Consider the following 19917-nt stretch of genomic DNA (forward strand, 5'->3'; position numbering starts at 1 on the left):
TGGCAAGTCTAGACATGTGTGAGATTCCTTCGTCGGTGTCGCAAATATCGGTAGCCTCTCAGCAGCAGCTTTGCTTTGTTTGCACTTATATGCCAATGAGCAGCAACTACTCATGTGCCTACAGGTGTTTTTTCACATATCACTTTCTTATCTTAAAATAGATCAGTGATTGCTAAAGTTTGAGAGAAAAGTTCTTTCTGTTGTTTCCCGATGATACGGCAAAGCCCTTCATGGGATTCTAGGAAAAGATGCAACATATGTGGTGCCTTTTGTAGACAAAGCTGGGATATTGAAGTAATTGTGCTTTAGGTATTCCTTAATATTTTCTTTATCTGATATTAATCTAATTGTGATTGCGGATCCAAAGGGTCAGGTGCATCCTAGTGGCTTCGTTGCTGCTGTTTCACTTTGGTGGTCATGGTACTGATACTTTGTTTCCGAACCTGTAGCTGGACTGGTCTAAGCAGTTGGAAAGAAGTCATTTTACACAGCTGCTGATGAGATAAGAGTTTCTTCCAAACGATCTGTCGGAGTACTGGTTTACATACATTTCTTTAGCAGCAACGCAATCCGGGTGTCCGGAAACTAATGTGGAAACGGTATTTTTGTGATGAGGCAGCATGTCTGTGAGGTGGAGTATATTCCGATATGTTTATTTTGTATGGTGGGTATACGATCTGGTATGCATGATGGAAGCTAAAGAACTGGAACACGCATTTGTCATCACACATATAACAAATTCATTGGGACACGCATTTGTCATGACACCTATAACAAATTCATTGCATCTGCGTTCCTTAACATTTAGGTTGAGGGGCAGAGAAGATAGAGCAGTAGAAGAATCGAGGGGGCAAAGGACCAGACCAGACCTTGATATGGGCGTCTGACTAATATCCTACTACCAAACAAAGACAGCGAGTAGGAAGCCCGGGGACAGTAAAGAGCGACAAGCAGGGAGAGCCCGGGGACAGTAAAGAGCGACAAGCAGGGAGAGCCAAGTAGCGCAAGTTGGCGAGGAGTGTGATGAACGGCAACATGCCTGTCGGCTATTGTTTCAGTGATGGTAGGCTTGGATTTGGTGCCCCAGAAGTCTGCTCTAATTTTGCGTCTCGTCCTCAATTCCGTTTACCTGATTTTAGTAGCGCAAACAAGATGGAACATCCACACCCACCTGAATTTCTGAAACAAAAGGAAGGCATAACACATGACACTCCGTGCTAAAACAGCTCACGGAGCACCAGCTCCCAGCAATGTAGCCAAGACAGTGCAAGTCAGTGGGCATCCAAAGGGGAAAGCAATGACAATAGTTTCCCTACAGCTCGCAAAAACATCAGCTAACCAAAATTACACAACTGTTGTTGGTCAATCGAAACAGGTTCTCGGCTTCCCCATTTTGTGTAGCTAAGTACTATACACCTAGTCATAACACTGGAGCCCATGGTCCGTACTATTTTCTTCCTCCACTTGGCTTCTCCGCGTCTGAATTAACAGTACGGCTCATGTTCCCTTTTGTGGTCACCAAGTCTAGATTCAGCATCCTTGATTGCCTGTTTGTTACATCAGAAAACAGAACAGGCACGGGATGATTAGAAACAGCCACACTCTTTATTTGGTCTCTTATCAAACCAAACGTTTTGTCATGATCCTATATATTTCAAAAAGAAGACTATGGAAAGATAGAACAGAAATATTTATTAGAAAAATAAATACCTTCACTGCTTCCACATATTTGCATTCTCGATCACTGCCTTGCGATTCAAGTGGACAAGCCCATCTCAAATAGAATTCAGGCCAAAGGGTGGGTGCAAGCGTTGGAGCTGGCGGGACAATCGGCCCATTCCACTTGCTTGGTTTATAAAAGGGATTTCTGTGCTCATGAAAGATGCCGCCGGAAGCCCGGAGGTCAGCCAAGTACTCCCAAATGCAAGGACAAGAGCCCGCGACTTCAGCTTGCTCCCTTTCCCAGTCACTTGCATTTTAAGTAAGAAGTTATTTTTAACATCAAGAGGAAATCAGGTACAACAGATGAATGGATCGGATTCTATTTATTTTCAATCAAGAGATATCGTGCATGATCCGGAAAGGCCAATCTTGGAGACAGACAATCATAGAATTTCAGTTCCCATGGCGGTTAGGTTACACAGTTCAAGCATGAGCAAACAATTGATCTACAAATAGGATGTCAAATTGGCAATTGATTACATGCTAAACTAATACGTAGTGTTCACAAGTAGGCTCCAAAATAATTTGGAGTGATTTGAGCACGAGGCAACTTATAGAACGATTTGTCAGCTTAGCACGATTTTTGTCCGTTCGCACATGGCCCTTCATGAATCATGATGCATAACATTCAGCCATCACCTTTTTCTAATCGGTTACTTTATACAGAACTGAATTTAAGGCACACATGCAATCATGAAAACACCAAGCTAGTATACTTACCTATTGCATAGGAAGTTCCCAAAACGGCACGATAACACAGCATCAATAAAGTCAACCAGGAATACCTGTAGTTCAGGTTATCAATATCCATGAAGAGATTTGTAGTTTGAGCATATTCAAACAGTGGAAGAAAACAAGAAGTCTTACAGTTGAGAACTCAAATGCAGATGGGTACATGCGCAACAACTGAGCAATACATTCTAGCCACTGAAAAATAAGAAATCATATTAATTACAAGGCACATTAAAAGCATGTATCTGCACAGACAAACATAAAATGTATAGATAATATAACAGCACAGTCAACTATATATCTGTACATAGAGTTTAAAAGGACAGCATGACAACACACATTGTTGTTTTGAAATGCTCAATTCCATTGGTAAAATAATCAGCATATCCAACCGTCAACGAACATTATTTTATTATAAAAATATTTATCTCCTGACATGTATAATTTGTGAGGGGCATGTTGCAACCTAATCTTAAATGTCAGCCTTCAACCATAGCTCAATTTGTGCAATCAAACTCGATGCAAGCAAAATTCTTATATTAATACAAACTGTATCGGGAAAGAGGAGAAAAATAGCAAGTAGACTACCTGCAACAGTACTGGTGAAGTTTTATTATCTGATGCCTGAGATTTAACCGAAGGATTTGCAGGCCGGCATCCTTTAGCTATTGTTGGAAGACCCATCCTCTCCGCAAATTGATGGCCAAAAGCTAGCCAATCTTTTTCCACAAGCGCCTATATATTCAAAAGTGAGTCATCCATTATATTACAAAATGTGAAAAATGATGACAATGACAATGGCACTATTGCAAGAATAGTTAAAATAAAAATGCAAATAGAAAGTACTAGACAGCATGAATGTTACAATTAATTTTGATGCGTGCAATTAATTTCGACACGGAGCTGCATGGTGTCAAAATAAATTGTAGTTCTAATCTCAAACATCACCGATATGCTTTTCTATTTCAAGCAAATAAACAAATTATAATGTTGAACTCGAACTAAAAGATTTTCAGTAATGAAAACTATTCTGCTGCCAACTGCATTGCGAAGTTTCTACTATTTGCCATCTGTACCTGAAATCCAGTGAACGTTCGATAATACGGATCAAGCAGGAGGGAAGCAAGTCCAACTAACTGTGTTGTTCTGTCCCAGCCATCACTGCAAAAGATAAAAAATCAGATCAAATAAACAAAATGCCTTCCTAAGCTGATTAAAGACACTAAGCGACAAGATATAGAGATATGAGAACCTAAAATGGTATCCAAAGGATTGCTTTGCATGAGATGTGAACAAGACAACTAAAATTTGAAGTCCTACTGGTTGCTAGTACAGACCAGAATTTGGAAAATATGATGCCATTGGTTCCTATTTTAAAATTTTAAGTTCAAATTCCATAGCAACCTCCAAAAGGTGACCGGACATAAATTGCTTCTCAGCTCAAATTTGTTTTTACAAATAGAGAGTGGTTTTTCTGCACCCTACCTCGGTGCACCCCCGGTGCACCCACTCAAAAAGAAAACACCAAAACATTTCAAAAAAAATATGAAACTTTGTAGGAATGATCATCAACAAATATTAGAGAGACTTGCAGAGTTTGGTGATCAAATGACATTCATGGAGCTCTGTACAAAAAAGACAAAATTACTGAAAATTAGTCAATATGTACATGCACTATTTGAGCAGATTCTGTAATTTTTTTCTTTTTGGTATAGAGCTCCTTGGATGTTATTTTACCACCAAACTTTGCAAGCATCCATAACATTTGTTGATGATCATTCCCACAAAGTTTCAGAATTTTTCGAGATGTTTTGGTGTGTTTTCTTGCGTGGGTGCACCGGGGGTGCACCGAGTTGGGGTGCAGCCACTACTTTCCCAGTACCAAATTGAAATGAGAAGCACATTACAGAAATTTGTAAAAAACAGAAATCAGAAATCAATGTTGATACATGACATAAATCAAACTGAACCCAGTACCAAATTCAATGTTGATACATGCAAATACAGAAATCAGAAAATGTGATCACTTATGTTCACCATTTACCACATTACATGAATTGATTCAGTTAACAAATATTGCAGACAATGAGATACGTAAATTGTCAAAACAGACCTGCAATGCACTAGAACTGAAGCTGATTCATGGGCAATTTTTTCAGCAATCCAGGAACCACCAATTAGGATAATTTGAATATGATTTAGCCATTCCCCCCCGAATAGAAAATTTTGTCATGCTATTTATAGTTCCGCCAACCCAGGCTGATCCATGATTTACCTTAAAAAATAACAATAAATTGTCAATCTCCTCTTCTACACAATGATTCTTGACAACTTGTAGACATTTCAATATGATGAAGTCAAATACTTCTACTAGCCACTAGGCTTAAACTAGAATCCTGAACCACTAGGAGTATCTACAAACGACCATATGGCCCTATAACTAATAAAATCTGTAAATAATTTTCGCAGCAGAAGCTTTCCGTTGGCTGCATTATAGAAAATACATGCAAATATGGGAAGTTGCAGTCTTGTTTGGTGTAGAACCACATATGTCGTTACAAAATTTACACATGAAAAGAGTGCATGCTGGGTTATGAGGTATCTATCTAACAGACCTAAAAAAGAGATGTAGTTCTCAACTTTTAAGGAAACCATAGACTTACCAGGTCTGCAGTGACAGATACAGCTAAAGGTAGTCCATTTGATGAAATTGATCCATGAGAATCAACATACTTTCGGAGAGATGAAAAACTAACTCTCATTTCATATATGTCTTCAATTCCTAGGTAGACAACCTGGTCCCGCCAATAAAAAACAAGATGAAACAAAGGACAAAGCAACGCTATGGAACATAAGCACTAGACAACAAGCACTAGCCAATACATACATATACTACTTACCTCAGATTCTGGATAGGAACAAGCTGACTCTGAGCCACCACCATTTCCTACAGTGCTGACCGCTGGCCGAGCATCAACTATGTATAATTTCCTGCTTACAATGCAATCAAAATAACTGTGACATGAATATTACTGGAACTGTTTATAACATAGGTATCAGAATAGTAAAAAATGTGAAGAAGTTTAAGCGGGTGGCGTAGGAGTCAATGATAACTAGGTTAGCATTTGTTCAGTTTACTGTGTTGATTCCCCATTTTTTAAACAAAAATATAAACATCAAATATGCCATCATCAAGCCCAACCAAAAAGAATGAAAAGCATACCCAGAATACCTTATAGGGCCTGTGCGGTGAATTCCTGGAGTGCGAAGGGCAGATACAAGTTTTTCATCCTCATACCTACTGATGCAAGAAAACTTACAATCAGATCAACCGCATTCCAAAGTCAGTGTATGTGCCAAATCAATTTAGATGGATAACAACTCACTTCTTAAGATTCTTGATTCCCATGGGCTGAGAAGACCTTGCCAGGACAGCTCCACATACTGTTATATAAAAAAGTGTCATGCTGGTTACAACTAAATGAAAGAATCTCTGAATAGTATTTCTAGCAAATTCAACATAAAAAATTGGTGACAACTAAATAAAACGAGAGCACACGCACCAAAATCACACCAGGAAATAACAGGCAAGCGACTAAGAGCTCGGCTGGTAGACATTTCTTCTAGGTCTTCATCACTGATGGGTGATACAAAAATGGTAAGATTAGTCGAGCATATGTTTAAACATAAAAATATTACACATGATATTGCAAATGGTGTAGAAGTACCTTATGGTGCGTGGGACTATCAGGTGAGATGGATAGGTTGAACATAAGGAATAATCGGAATTGACTTCAGTTACCCTCCACCATTTATCCTCTAAACTCTTTTGAATTTCGAAACCGGTGCCCGGAGGCAACCATTTACAAAAAAGGCGTTGATATTCTTTCAAAAGCCGCATATTGGGACTGGTTCGATTAGCAACCGCGGGTGGAGTGGAATTAAGTGCAAATGCAAAAAGATCAACCAAACATGAAGGTTTGGCACATCTTGTCAAATATTCCACTATCTTACTCAGCTGCCAAACAAAACAGCATAATTATCTCATGAGTAAATTTTATTGCAAGTACAAAATTACAATATGTCTAGAAAGAATTCATTTTAGGCAAATCGACTAAGCAGATAGTAGAAGCAAGCCAACCTTGTGGTTTCAGCACATGATTTTGCTTATTCCAAACTCTAAAGGAAAGGCTGTAATGATAAACTATGACAGCTGACCAACCTTGCTTTTGGAAATGAATTCGTACAACCAATACAAGATTGAGAAGCAAATCTAGGTTTTCATGATGGATACCAAGGGAAGAAAAACTTTAGAAAAACTGGTGTAGATAATCATGAACATAGATGATTTTAGATTACGTGACAGGGGACATTGATGCCATGTTTTTATTTATTACAGACCAAAGGTTTTTAAACAAGTTAGAAAGTTAATATAAATATTTCTACCAAAGTATTATGTACTCTAGAAGGTATTTTTTGATACAATGTTAGCATATTTTAGATGCCATATATCAAAGCTGACCTAGCAAGTCAAATAAAGTTGAACTGGGATCAAATAACTAGCTATATGATATAAGGAAGTGCGGATGCATGAGAAAACAAAATGCAATGTTGCCTTGCATATAAGTACCTCTTGCTTTTGTTCAGATTTCAAATCAAACACCAGCACTCTCATATCGTGACCTGAACCGAAAAACCATTAAAATAGACATATATTTGTATTCAAAGAGAACTCCAAACATTAAATACGTACCAATTATTTCAAAAGACCTTACATCCTGTTCCTGTAGAAATGAGCATGGCTTTAAATCATTTGACAAAATCAGTGCAATGAGTTATTTAAGATGGTCATGGACCAATTTTTACATGTACTAATTTACATTTCTCTTTAGTCCACCACATTAATCTATATCATCAAAAGTCGTAGGAAACACTAATATCATGTGAGGACAGTCGTACAAGAGGGACCACCCCAAGGTGCGCCCACTTCAGCTGCACCAGATGGGGTATCCTTCATGCAGGGCAGTATGATAGCCATCGTTTATCTTCACGAACCAAAGCAGCAACATCTTGCCATTGCCCCTCTTGGTGCTGACACTACTGCCGGTAGTCAAAACCCTCCTTTCGCAGCTATTTCCCTCTAAGGCGAAACGCTCCCCTACAAATGCATTGGGACATGCCAGCTTCGTTGGATTACTTAGCCCTGATCATCTTCAGTGCTAGTGCGCTCGATCAGTAAGCTATTACGCACTTCTTAAAGGGTGGCTGCTCGAGCTGGCTCATCTGTCTTTCTTCCTCTCCCTTATGTTGGTCATATAAGGGGCTTGTAGATTTTTCTCTTCCTATTTTGGATTTGCTTTTTTGTAAATAATATAGAAACTATCTTGTTACGATCCCATGAATAAGGGGTTCTCAACACAGGCTCGCGCCTGTGTCTGTCGCCATCGACACCACCAAGATCCCTCGGTGGACACCTCCTCCAGCGACATCCACCGCACTGCTGATGACCTGGTTGGACAAACAAGAGATCATGCCGCTACAGCCAACGTTGCCCACCCACTGATGACCACATTGTAGAAGGCCTCCACACTTTCACAAGCTGGAGTTCCCTACCAACCATGGCAAGGGTGACCTACTGTCGTGGCTTAATCAGTGCGAGAATTTATTTGCAAGTCAGTGCAAATTGGTGAATAAAAAAAATGTGGTTGGCATCCTAGAACCTCACAAGCTTGGCTAACCTATTGCATTGCCACAAAGTGTGCAAGCATGATCAGGCTCGATGGCAAATCTGTCATCTTGACAGTAGTGGACTGCTTCTGCAGGCAAGCTTACTTCATTACACTAGCGCACCCATACATAGCACCATGCATGGCGCTGTCTCCAGTCTCCACACCATTCCGGTATCAAATGTCTTTGACTGCAATCCCGTTTTCACCTCTAACTTCTAGGTTGATCTCTTTGCCACGTGTAGTAGCTCTCTTCGGATGAGCATTTTATTTCACCCCAGACTGAGGCAATCAACAAGACAACAGCCATGCACCTCTGCTGCATGACCGCAGATCGTCGACGCCAATGGTTGTTCTGGCTCCTCTGGGGTGAATTTTGCTATGATTTATCCTTCCATTCCACGCTCAAGAAATCATCGTTACGAGTAGTATATGGTCAGGATCCTACCGCTGTTCGCCACTACAGACCAAGTGAAGCCCACACTTTAGTCATTGATCCTAAGCTTCAAGATTGCGACCTCTTCCTGGCTGATGTTTGGACTCGTCTACTGCAAGCTCAGGAGTACACCAAGGTGCACTACGATGGTCATCACCACAAGCTTCACTTCAATGTCGGTGACTAAATTTGGTTGCCCTTCATCACAGTGCAGCCAGCTCTCTCCTGGAGAGCAAAGGGCAAGCGGGGGCGTCCCTACTATGGGTTTTATCGCATCGCTACCAAGATCAACAACCCGGCCTATCACCTTGAGCTACCAGCCTCCATACACATTCATGATGTCTTCCAATTTGGCCTCAAGACATATGATGGGCCACCTCCTGTTGCTCCCCCATCGCTCTCCCCTTCTACATGGCAGGTGGTCCCCACACTAAATCCAATCTGAAGTTGCCCTAATTTCCTTGTCTCTCCTTTCCCCCACTAAGCACAGCCATACAACACCCCCCACCCCAGCAACACATTGATTTTATTTTTCTTAATCACGGGTCGCAAATCGCAACAATTAGATATCAAATTTTGTAGATATGATACAATAATGGAAGTCAGAATAAAGCTAGCGATAAAGGTAACCTAAGACAACTTACCTTTATTTGCTCAACTGTAGTAAGAGGGATGGTACCCAACTTGCTTTTTGTTTCTTTACTCTGCAAAAGAAAACACCATACTCATTAGAGCAATAGTAGTATGATGATGTGTGAAGAGACCCACATAATATAGACTTACCACGAAAAGAAACTGGAAATTCGTCACTAGGAGAATGCCATCATCATTTGTGTTTCGTAAACGAATACCATCAAACTACGAAGAGGTGGGGAAATTAAATATGAGAAGAAAAAAAATTCAAATTTAAAATATAGTTGATTATGCAGATCATTGTGTAAGCAAATAACAAAGTCAATTTGTTCTTGAAACACCCCAAAAAAATTCTCCTTTTGCATAAGCTTTTTTTGTAAGTCGAGGTGGAGGCTAACCTTGGTAATAATCTTCTCGCCCTCTAACAAAAAATGCGACCATTGATCCTTGGAGACAAAAGGAAACAACAAACAAGATCAGAGACAATGACCATGACCACACCCTAACCCTATCGCCCAAAAACCTACACAGCCATGGTCATGCGCACAATTATCAGTGGTAAGGAGTGGCAGCGAAGCATTGTACCAAAAGCCAGACCCTAACACCGCCTCTCACGCACATGGCACAGGCATCAAAGGACAAGGTAGTGACACGCTACGAGTGCGAGATAACGTACCGCAATATCCATCTCTATGAAGACTTGACAAACCGAAAAACTTGGTCAAAGAGGTTGAAATCAACCAAAACTTGCTTTCTCCTCGTGATCTTGCTGCTTGGTGCTTGCGATTACCTCAATTAGCTGCTTGGTCTCTGTTTTCTGTTAAGACAGAGAATATCAATATCTTATTCATCAAGATATAAGCACATAAGAAACTCGCCAACCAGCTAGACAACCGATTGATACAGAATAACATAGACAACAGAACAAAGGAGCACATACAAGTTTCTGAAAGTCATTAACATGAAATAAGCAATGGAAGTGTTAGTGCTGCAACTTCTACACATGAGTACCATATACGGATACACAATAGCTCAATCAACTACCATGCACATAAGATCAATCAAGTCACACTTGAGAAAAGTCCACATTTCAACCCAAAACTAACCACTCAGTTTGATTTACAAACGCTCATCTTTGAAACCGGTCGTATTGCACCCTCAACTTAGTACAAAGGTCAAAAGACAACCCTACTCTTGGTTTTGGGCTGGTCAACCGGTTTTGACCAAAGTCAAAGCTGACTGAGCGCTGACTGGGCATGAGCTCTAATGGGAGAGGAATAGGTGGGCAGTGTTGTTGTGCCTGGTGGAGGCCGGCATTGCAGGCTACGAGCTCGTCCCCATCGAAATGGGGCCGCGCGTGGAGAGGACCGAGACCTGCCTCTCCAAAAACGTAAGCTGCCCGTCTGCACCATTCAGATGCACAATTACTGTTCCCTCTCATGCCAGTTGCCATCAATACAAGCTCTGTTTTCTGAAAGCATGTCGAGCAATTGAAATTCAGACATGAAATCTAAGGACTACTACTGAATTGATCCACCAAAGTCTCAGTTACAACTTACAAGTAGTAGCATCGATGTGAAGAGGGGAGGTCGAATTAAAACTATTGAGCGATGGAGGGAGGCGAGATCGAACACATAAGAAGCATATGGGGAAGAGCAAGAGGTGTTCTTGTTGCACTGGCCGCATCAGACTGCCACGCCTCTTCCTCCACAACCTTGCACTACAGCGCCGACAACCCGCCAGGACCTTGCCGCTGGCGGAGCATGGGAAGAACCTCATGCCGCCGAAGTCGTCGCCAGCACCTGCGCGAGCGCGCGCGGGAGAGGCCCTCCAGCAGCAGCGCTAGCACGCCCTCCGGTCGCCAGCGGCAGACCTTGGTGGTGAGGCATCAAAGGCGGCGGCAGCGTGGACTAGGTCGGGCTTCTCGTGGACTGAATCAAGAGAGGGGTAGGTTTAGATGCTGCCTGCGTGAGTTGGCATGCCTAGTCAGCCTTAAGTTCGGTCAAAACCGAGACCAGATTGTCGTTTGAACTTTGTGGTAAGTTGAGGGTGCAATATGCCTGGTTTCATAGATAAGGGTTGTAAATCAAACCGAGTGGTTAGTTCGAGGTTGAAATGTGGTGCTTCATGGGACACACAAACTGCCAATCAGATTAGAAACTTTTATTTCCAGCATCATGTAAAGACTATTGATCAATCCGAACAAGCAAACAATCATGCTCAATACAGAGGTTCTGAGGGCCGGCTGTACTGTAACTATCTATATGTAACCTGAGCCTTTGGTGTATTTCTTCCAACCTTAATGAATCAACACGCAAAGCTCTTGCGTGTTCCCGAAAAAAAAAATATCTTTCCAATGGTAAACAAAATATATACTATGACCCTGAAGGTTTTTAACCAAACAAAATACAGGTGTTTCAGCAACACCAATTAAGTATCACCGAAATTTCTTATCCAGCCACTAGTGTACGACTGTAGAGAACAGAGGGAACAATGGAGCGGAGGAGTGCTTACGTCGGCCTCGCGTGACTGTCGACAGCAGCCGGGGATGTCCGGCGAAAAGCGGCCGAGCAGCAGCGATCGGTGACGGAGCAGAGAAGCGGAGGGAAGGCGGAGGTTGGAGTTGGAGCAGGGCCGGCGTCGGGGAGCTTGGAGCGGAGGCTTCCGTCGGATCTTGGAGGCCGGAGGCAGGGCTTCGAGCGGTGGCCGGAGGCGCTGCCCTTGGATGCGCTGCCCTTGTATGCGGCTGGATGACAGGACGAGCGACGACTCCGGGAGGCGGCGGCGGCGAGGTGCGCGCGAGAAGGAACCCTATCGAGGTTTTTTCTTTTTTTCTTTTTTGGACCTCAAGGAACCCTCCTATCGAGCTCGTTTGGCGGCTCGTGCACCTTTCGTGTTGATCAAATCATGTAGACCTATACTAAGATGATCTCGTATATCTATAGCTATACCTATATATCCCTGCAAATAAAATAATTAGTGTTTGGGCCCGTCTGTTGCTAATTTTGCAGAAAATTCCTTATCTTTTTAGTCAACCCGCGGTATTTTTTAAGTGGTTAATTTGTGTTACTGTTTTCTTATAAAAAGGACCATGCATTTTGAAGTATTCAATCCGCGATCCTTTTTTAGGTGGCTTGAGGGGAGTGGCGGCCATGGTGGGTAGGCGGCCTAGCACTCGCTCGCGCGCCGTGTCAGGCGGCGGCGGGAGGCGCACATGAACTAAGGTAATTCTTAACGGGTAACAAGTAACAAAAATAATTAAGGTGCAGCAAGGTGGCCTAATTTTTTTGTAGGAAAGGACAAGCCTGGACAAACTCTTATATAAACCAAGGTGCTTCCGAGGACACATCGAAATTATTATCAAGCTAGTTTTCATCATGCCCATATAATTCACATTCATTACTTTAATAATTTGATATGTGGGTGGACCGGCGCTTGGGTGTTATCCTTGCGTGGACAAGCCTCCCACTTATGACTAACCTTTCTCGCAAGCATCCGCAACTACGAAAGAAGAATTAAGGTAAACCTAACCATAGCATGAAACATATGGATCCAAATTAGCCCCTTGCGAAGCAACGCATAAATTAGGGTTTAAGCTTCTGTCACTTTAGCAATCCATCATCTACTTATTACTCCCCAATGCCTTCCCATAGGCCCAAATCTTGGTGAAGTGTCATGTAGTCGACATTCACATAACACCACTAGAGGAGAGACAACATACATCTCATCAAAATATCGAACGAATACCAAATTCACATGATTACTTATAACAAGACTTCTCCCATGTCCTTAGGAACAAACGTAACTACTCACAAAGGATATTCATGTTCATAATCAGAGGGGTATTGAATAACATTAAGGATCTGAACATATGATCTTCCATCGAATAAACCAACTAGCATCAACTACAAGGAGTAATCAACACTACTAGCAACCCACAGGTACCAATTTGAGGTTTTGAGATAAAGATCGGATACAAGAGATGAACTAGGGTTTGAGAAGAGAAGGTGCTGGTGAAGATGTTGATGGAGATTGACCCTCTCTTGATGAGAGGATCGATGGTGATGAGCGGTGATTTTCCCCTCTCGGAGGGATGTTTCCCCGGCAGAACAGCTCCGCCGGAGCTCTAGATTGGTCCTACCCAGGTTCCGCCTCGAGACGGCGGCGCTTCGTCCCGAAAGCTTCTCTATGATTTTTTTCAGGGCAAAAGACACCGTATAACAGAAGATGGATGTCGGGGGCTGCCAGGTGGCCCACGAGGCAGGGGCGCGCCCATGGAGGTAGGGCGCGCCCTCCACCCTCGTGAATGACTGGTGGCCCCCCTCTGGTGCTTTCTTCGCCCAATATTTTCAATATATTCCAGAAATGATCTCCATGAAATTTTAGGACATTTGGAGTTGTCCAGAAGGTCTCTAATATTTGCTCATTTTCCAGTCCAAAATTCCAGCTGCCTGCATTCTCCTCTTCATGTAAACCTTATAAAATAAGAAAGAAAAGACATAAGTATTGTGATATAATGTGTAGTAACAGCCATAATGAAATAAATATTGATGTAAAAGCATGATGCGAAATGGATGTATCAGCCAACATGATGAAAGTGACTAGATGAAATTCCCGTGTACCCTCAAGAATACTTTGCTTATCATAAAAGACCGTTTTCGCATGTCCTTTACCTCAAAAGGATTGGGCTACCTTGATGCACTTTTGTTACTACTTTCGTTACTTGCTCCCTACAAATTATCTTGCTATCAAACTACTCCGCTACTTACAATTTTAGCACTTGCATACATTACTTTGATGAAAACCACTTGTCATTTCCTTCTGCTCCTTGTTGGGTTCGACACTCTTACTTATCGAAAAGGCTACAGTTGACCTCATATACTTGTCGGTCATCAATGAGGAAGGCAGCCATCCAACTCTAGCCGCATACATTTTCACAGCAACTCAAATCAACCGGACAAAATTTATGCAAACACAGCGAATTTTGAAATAAAAATGACGGGTTTCATCGAAGTAGGGTAATTTGTACATAAAACCGGACGATATTTCGTCTGGTGAAATAAAAAACCTAAAACTAAAACCCTGAACTATCTTATACTTCACATTGACCTCGTAGCCAATGTCGGCTGGCCGGCTGCTTCTCCTTCGTCATTGTGGCCCGACCAGCCATCGGAATCGGAGTCGGAGTCGTTGGGCTTGGGGTTGTGGAAGGTGGTGGCGCTGCGGCAGGGCTTTTCGGCGGCCGCCTAACGCTCGCGGATGATCCTCTCCGCCTCCTCATGTGCCATGCGCAGTGTGGCCGGGGGCACCGAGGACGTGGCCTGGGGGAGAGGGCAGCGGTCGTTGGAGGCATCATCATTGGCGCCGGCAGCGATCTCGACGAGGAACCATTCCTCATTGTACCTAGCCATCTCCCTATCAAGGCGGTGGAGACGGCGTGGCCGTCTCCGACATCATCATGAAGCGGTCCAAGACCTAGGCTTACGCCAGGTTTGAGTATGCCGCGATGTGCAGCAGTAGGACGTCGAAATCCGCAAATTGGGATCGACGCACAACATTGTGCCTGTCCCACCGGTGCTCTTCCCGCTCAGCGTACTCTTGCGCTATCATGGTGCTCCGAGACGACAATGGAGAGGAGCCGCCGTGGAGGTAGTGCAGAATGCCCCCGTGCGCCTTGTGCAGGGGCGGGGGTGGAAAGCGGCGCTCCTCCTTGACGACACAGTGAGGCGGCGGTGAGCGGTGCTACACCTTCACAACGCGCCAGGGCGGCGGTGTGAGCCGCTCTTCCTTGATGCGACATCTGATTTGGACGCGCTACTGCGTGGCGTCGAAGAGCGTGGATGGGATGCCGGCTTCGGCTTCACGGGGAGGAGCGCCCCTGATAGTGGAGTCGGGTCGTTAGTGTGGACAACAGAGTGACGAAGGATCTGCTCCATCTGCTCCTCGAACTCCATGTGGGTTCCGGCATAGACCTGGCCCAGCACCGGTGGCACGGACTATGGTGGCGTCTGCTGGTCCTCCTCGTCGCAGATGGAGATGAAGATCTCCTCCTGCATAGAATAGCTGCCAATCGATGAGGACGACGACCCCGGAGAGCGAGGGTGGCGTCTTCATGAGCCGCTAGATCTCGCCACAGAACCGCCTGCCGGTGTCGACGCTCGGGACTAGCCCATTGCCGGAGATATGGAGGGGTTGCGGCGAGGAGGATGAGGAGGATGCGATGTGGACGGCGCTGGAGCGCGGCTTAAATAGCCGTGGCTAGGCCATCCGAAGGGCCGATCAACTTCTTCAATGCGGCATAGCGGCGAGAATTGGTTCCTCCGGAACCTGCGTCCGCATTGAAGCAGCGGCTGCCGATAGGTCGCGTCGGTCATCGCCTCCCTCCCTTCAGTCACATTGCGGCATAAATGCCGGCCTTCGCGTGCTCGGAGCCGGCATGAATGCGGCGCGGTAAGCACCGCGTGCATCGGAAGCAAAGCGCGGGAGGGGAGGGAGATGGCTTTTTGATTGGTCAAGGCAGTCAGAAGCAGGCTTGGGAGCGGTCCGGACTCTCGCAAACCTCCCCCACGTTTGTCTCCGCGCTGTGGGGAAAATCGCGTCTGGACCGCTCTGCGGATCGATACAGGTCGGCGTTGGTTGGCTTCCACGGTCTGGACTTCACGGTCCAGACGGTTGCGGGAGGTTTACGGGTCCGCCTTAGAGATGCCCTAAAGGACTACATATATAAAGAGTGGCTATGGTACATGATGCCTAAAAACAGCCCGAGGGTCTCCAAACTTTTTTTTCTTTCCGAAACCTACTCAGGCAAGGAAACAGGGATCTAAAAATAGATGGATCTTGAAAACAAACCTAATATGAAAAGAACTCGGATTGGTGATGGACAGGCGGTGGTATATGTGGACTCGGATTGGTGCCCTGGTATATACGGACTCAGATTGGTGGTGGATATGCGGTGGTAGGATATGACAGCGCTGGTGGTATATGGCAGTGGGGATAGGATATGGCAGCGGTGGTGATATATGGCAATGGTGGTAGGATATGGCAGCGGTGGTGGTATATGGCAACAGCGATGAAGATGGTGCGACGTGTTGGGGAATGTTGCAGAAAGTAAAAAAATTCTACGTTTTCACCAAGATCAATCTATGAGTTCATCTAGCAACGAGAGAGAGGAGTGCATCTACATACCCTTGTAGATCGCGAGCGGAAGCGTTCAAGAGAACGGGGTTGAGGGAGTCGTACTCGTCGTGATCTAAATCACCGGAGATCCTAGCGCCGAACGGACGGCACCTCCGCGTTCAACACACGTACAGTTGAGGAAGACGTCTCCTCCTTCTGGATCCAGCAAGGGGGAAGGAGAGGTTGATGAAGATCTAGCAGCATGACGGCGTGGTGGTGGATGCAGCAGCGATCTCGGCAGGGCTTCGCCAAGCTTCTGCGAGAGGGAGAGGTGTAGCAAGGGGAGAGGGAGGCACCAAGAGCATGGGGTCGGCTGCCCTCCCTCCCCCCTCTTTATATACGCCTCCTAAGGGGGGGCGCCGGCCCTAAGAGATGGGATCTCCAAGGGGGGGCGGCGACCAAGTGTTGGGTTTCGTAGTAATTTCAAAAATTTTCCTACGCACACGCAAGATCATGTGATGCATAGCAACGAGGGGAGAGTATTTTCTACGTACCCAACGCAGACCGACTGCGGAAGCGATGACACGACGTAGAGGAAGTAGTCGTACGTCTTCTCGATCCAACCGATCAAGCACCGAAACTACGGCACCTCCGTGTTCGAGCACACGTTCAGCTCGATGACGATCCCCGGACTCCGATCCAGCAAAGTGTCGGGGAAGAGTTCCGTCAGCACGACGGCGTGGTGACGATCTTGATGAACTACAGCAGCAGGGCTTCGCCTAAACTCCGCTACAGTATTATCGAGGTATATGGTGGCAGGGGGCACCGCACACGGCTAAGGAATAGATCACGTGGATCAACTTGTTGTCCCTTTGGTGCTAGCCCCGCCCCTCTATTTATATGTTGAGCCCCGGGGTCGAAACTTGGAGCAAAAGCCTCCTCAAAATCGGTTTTGCCCGAAAGGCAAGAGTCCCACTCGGACTCCAGGACCAAACGCCACAATCCTTGGCGTCTGGCCCAGGGCCAGACGCCAGGGTCTCCGGCGTTTGGCCCCCTGGCCTCCGCAAAACTCCTTTTTGCACCGATCTAAAGCCTCATGGGCTTGACCCCTTGGCCTAACCATATCATCCAATATATGAATCTTTACGTCTCGACCATTTCGAGACTCCTCGTCATGTCCCCGATCTCATCCGGGACTCCGAACTCCTTCGGTACATCAAAACATGTAAACTCATAATATAACTGTCATCGTAACCTTAAGCATGCGGACCCTACGGGTTCGAGAACAATGTAGACATGATCGAGACACGTCTCCGGTCAATAACCAATAGCGGGACCTGGATGCCCATATTGGCTCCTACATATTCTACGAAGATCTTTATCGGTCAGACCGCATAACAACATACGTTGTTCCCTTTGTCATCGGTATGTTACTTGCCCGAGATTCGATCGTCGGTATCCAATACCTAGTTCAATCTCGTTACCGGCAAGTCTCTTTACTCGTTCCGTAATACATCATCTCACAACTAACATATTAGTTGTAATGCTTGCAAGGCTTATGTGATGTGTATTACCGAGAGGGCCCAGAGATACCTCTCCGACAATCGGAGTGACAAATCCTAATCTCGAAATACGCCAACCCAACATCGACCATTGGAGACACCTGTAGTACTCCTTTATAATCACCCAGTTACGTTGTGACGTTTGGTAGTACCCAAAGTGTTCCTCCGGTAAACGGGAGTTGCATAATCTCATAGTCATAGGAACATGTATAAGTTATGAAGAAAGCAATAGCAACATACTAAATGATCGGGTGCTGAGCTAATGGAATGGGTCATGTCAATCAGATCATTCAACTAATGATGTGACCTCGTTAATCAAATAACAACTCATTGTTCATGGTTAGGAAACATAACCATCTTTGATTAACGAGCTAGTCAAGTAGAGGCATACTAGTGACACTTTGTTTGTCTATATATTCACACATGTATTATGTTTCCGGTAAATACAATTCTAGCATGAATAATAAACATTTATCATGAAATAAGGAAATAAATAATAACTTTATTATTGCCTCTAGGGCATATTTCCTTCAATCTCCCACTTGCACTAGAGTCAATAATCTAGTTCACATCGCCATGTGATTTAACACCAATATTCATATTTGTATATGATTAACACCCATAGTTCACATCGTCATGTGACCAACACCCAAAGGGTTTACTAGAGTCAATAATCTAGTTCACATCGCTTATGTGATTAACACCCAAAGAGTACTAAGGTGTGATCATGTTTTGCTCGTGAGAGAAGCTTAGTCAACGGGTCTGTCACATTCAGAGCCGTATGTATTTTGCAAATATTCTATGTCTACAATGCTCTGTACGGAGCTACTCTAGCTAATCGCTCCCACTTTCAATATGTATCCAGATTGAGACTTAGAGTCATCTGGATCAGTGTAAAAGTTTGCACTGATGTAACTTTTACAACAAACTCTTTTATCACCTCCATAATCGAGAAACATCTCCTTAGTCCTTACTAAGGATATTCTTGACCAATGTCCAGTGATCTCCTCCTAGATCACTATTGTACTCCCTTGCCAAATACAGAGCAAGGTATACAATAGGTCTGGTACAAAGCATAGCATACTTTATAGAACCTATGACCGAGGCATAGGGAATGACTTTTCATTCTCTTTCTATTTTCTGCTGTGGTCGGGATTTGAGTCTTACTCAATTTCATACCTTTGCAACACAGGCAAGAACTCTTTCTTTAACTGTTCCATTTTGAACTATTTCAAAATCTTGCCAAGGTATGTACTCATTGAAAATCTTATCAAGCGTCTTGATCTATCTCAATAGATCTTGATGCTCAATATATAAGTAGCTTTTTACTGAGGTCTTTTCCTTTTAAAGAACTCCTTTAAAACACTCCTTTATGCTTTGCAGAAAAATTCTACATCATTTCTGATCAACAATATGTCACTCACATATACTAATCAGAAAGGCTGTAGTGCTCCCACTCACTTTATTGTAAATACAGGCTTCATCGTAAGTCCATATAAAACTATATGCTTTGATCAACTTATCAAAGCGTATATTCCAACTCCGAGATGCTTGCACCAGTCCATAGATGGATCACTGGAGCTTGCACATTTTGTGAGCACCTTTAGGATTGACAAAACCTTCTGGTTGCATCATATACAACTCTTCTTTAATAAATCCATTAAGGAATGCAGTTTTGACATCCATTTGCCAGATTTTATAAAATGTGGCAATTGCTAACATGATTCAGATAGACTTAAGCATCGATACGAGTGAGAAAACCTCATCGTATTCAACACCTTGAACTTGTTGAAAAACTTTTGCAACAAGTCGAGCTTGGTAGATAGTAACACTACTATCAGTGTCCGTCTTCCTCTTGAAGATCCATTTATTTAACATGGCTTTGCTGATCATCGAGCAAGTCAATCAAAGTCCATACTTTGTTGTCATACATGGATCATATCTCAAATTTTATGGCCTCAAGCCATCTCGCGGAATCTGGGCTCATCAT

The 19917-nt window shown here is 44.0% G+C and overlaps 1 pseudogene; it reads right to left on the reverse strand.

Annotated features, from left to right (window-relative positions):
* Positions 1–1232: 1232 nt before the first annotated feature.
* LOC119320572 lies at positions 1233–14660 on the reverse strand (annotated as a pseudogene).
* Positions 14661–19917: the final 5257 nt, after the last annotated feature.

This window comes from Triticum dicoccoides, chromosome 6B (genome assembly GCF_002162155.2).
Source record: "Triticum dicoccoides isolate Atlit2015 ecotype Zavitan chromosome 6B, WEW_v2.0, whole genome shotgun sequence".
In the NCBI taxonomy this organism is placed as follows: domain Eukaryota; kingdom Viridiplantae; phylum Streptophyta; class Magnoliopsida; order Poales; family Poaceae; genus Triticum; species Triticum dicoccoides.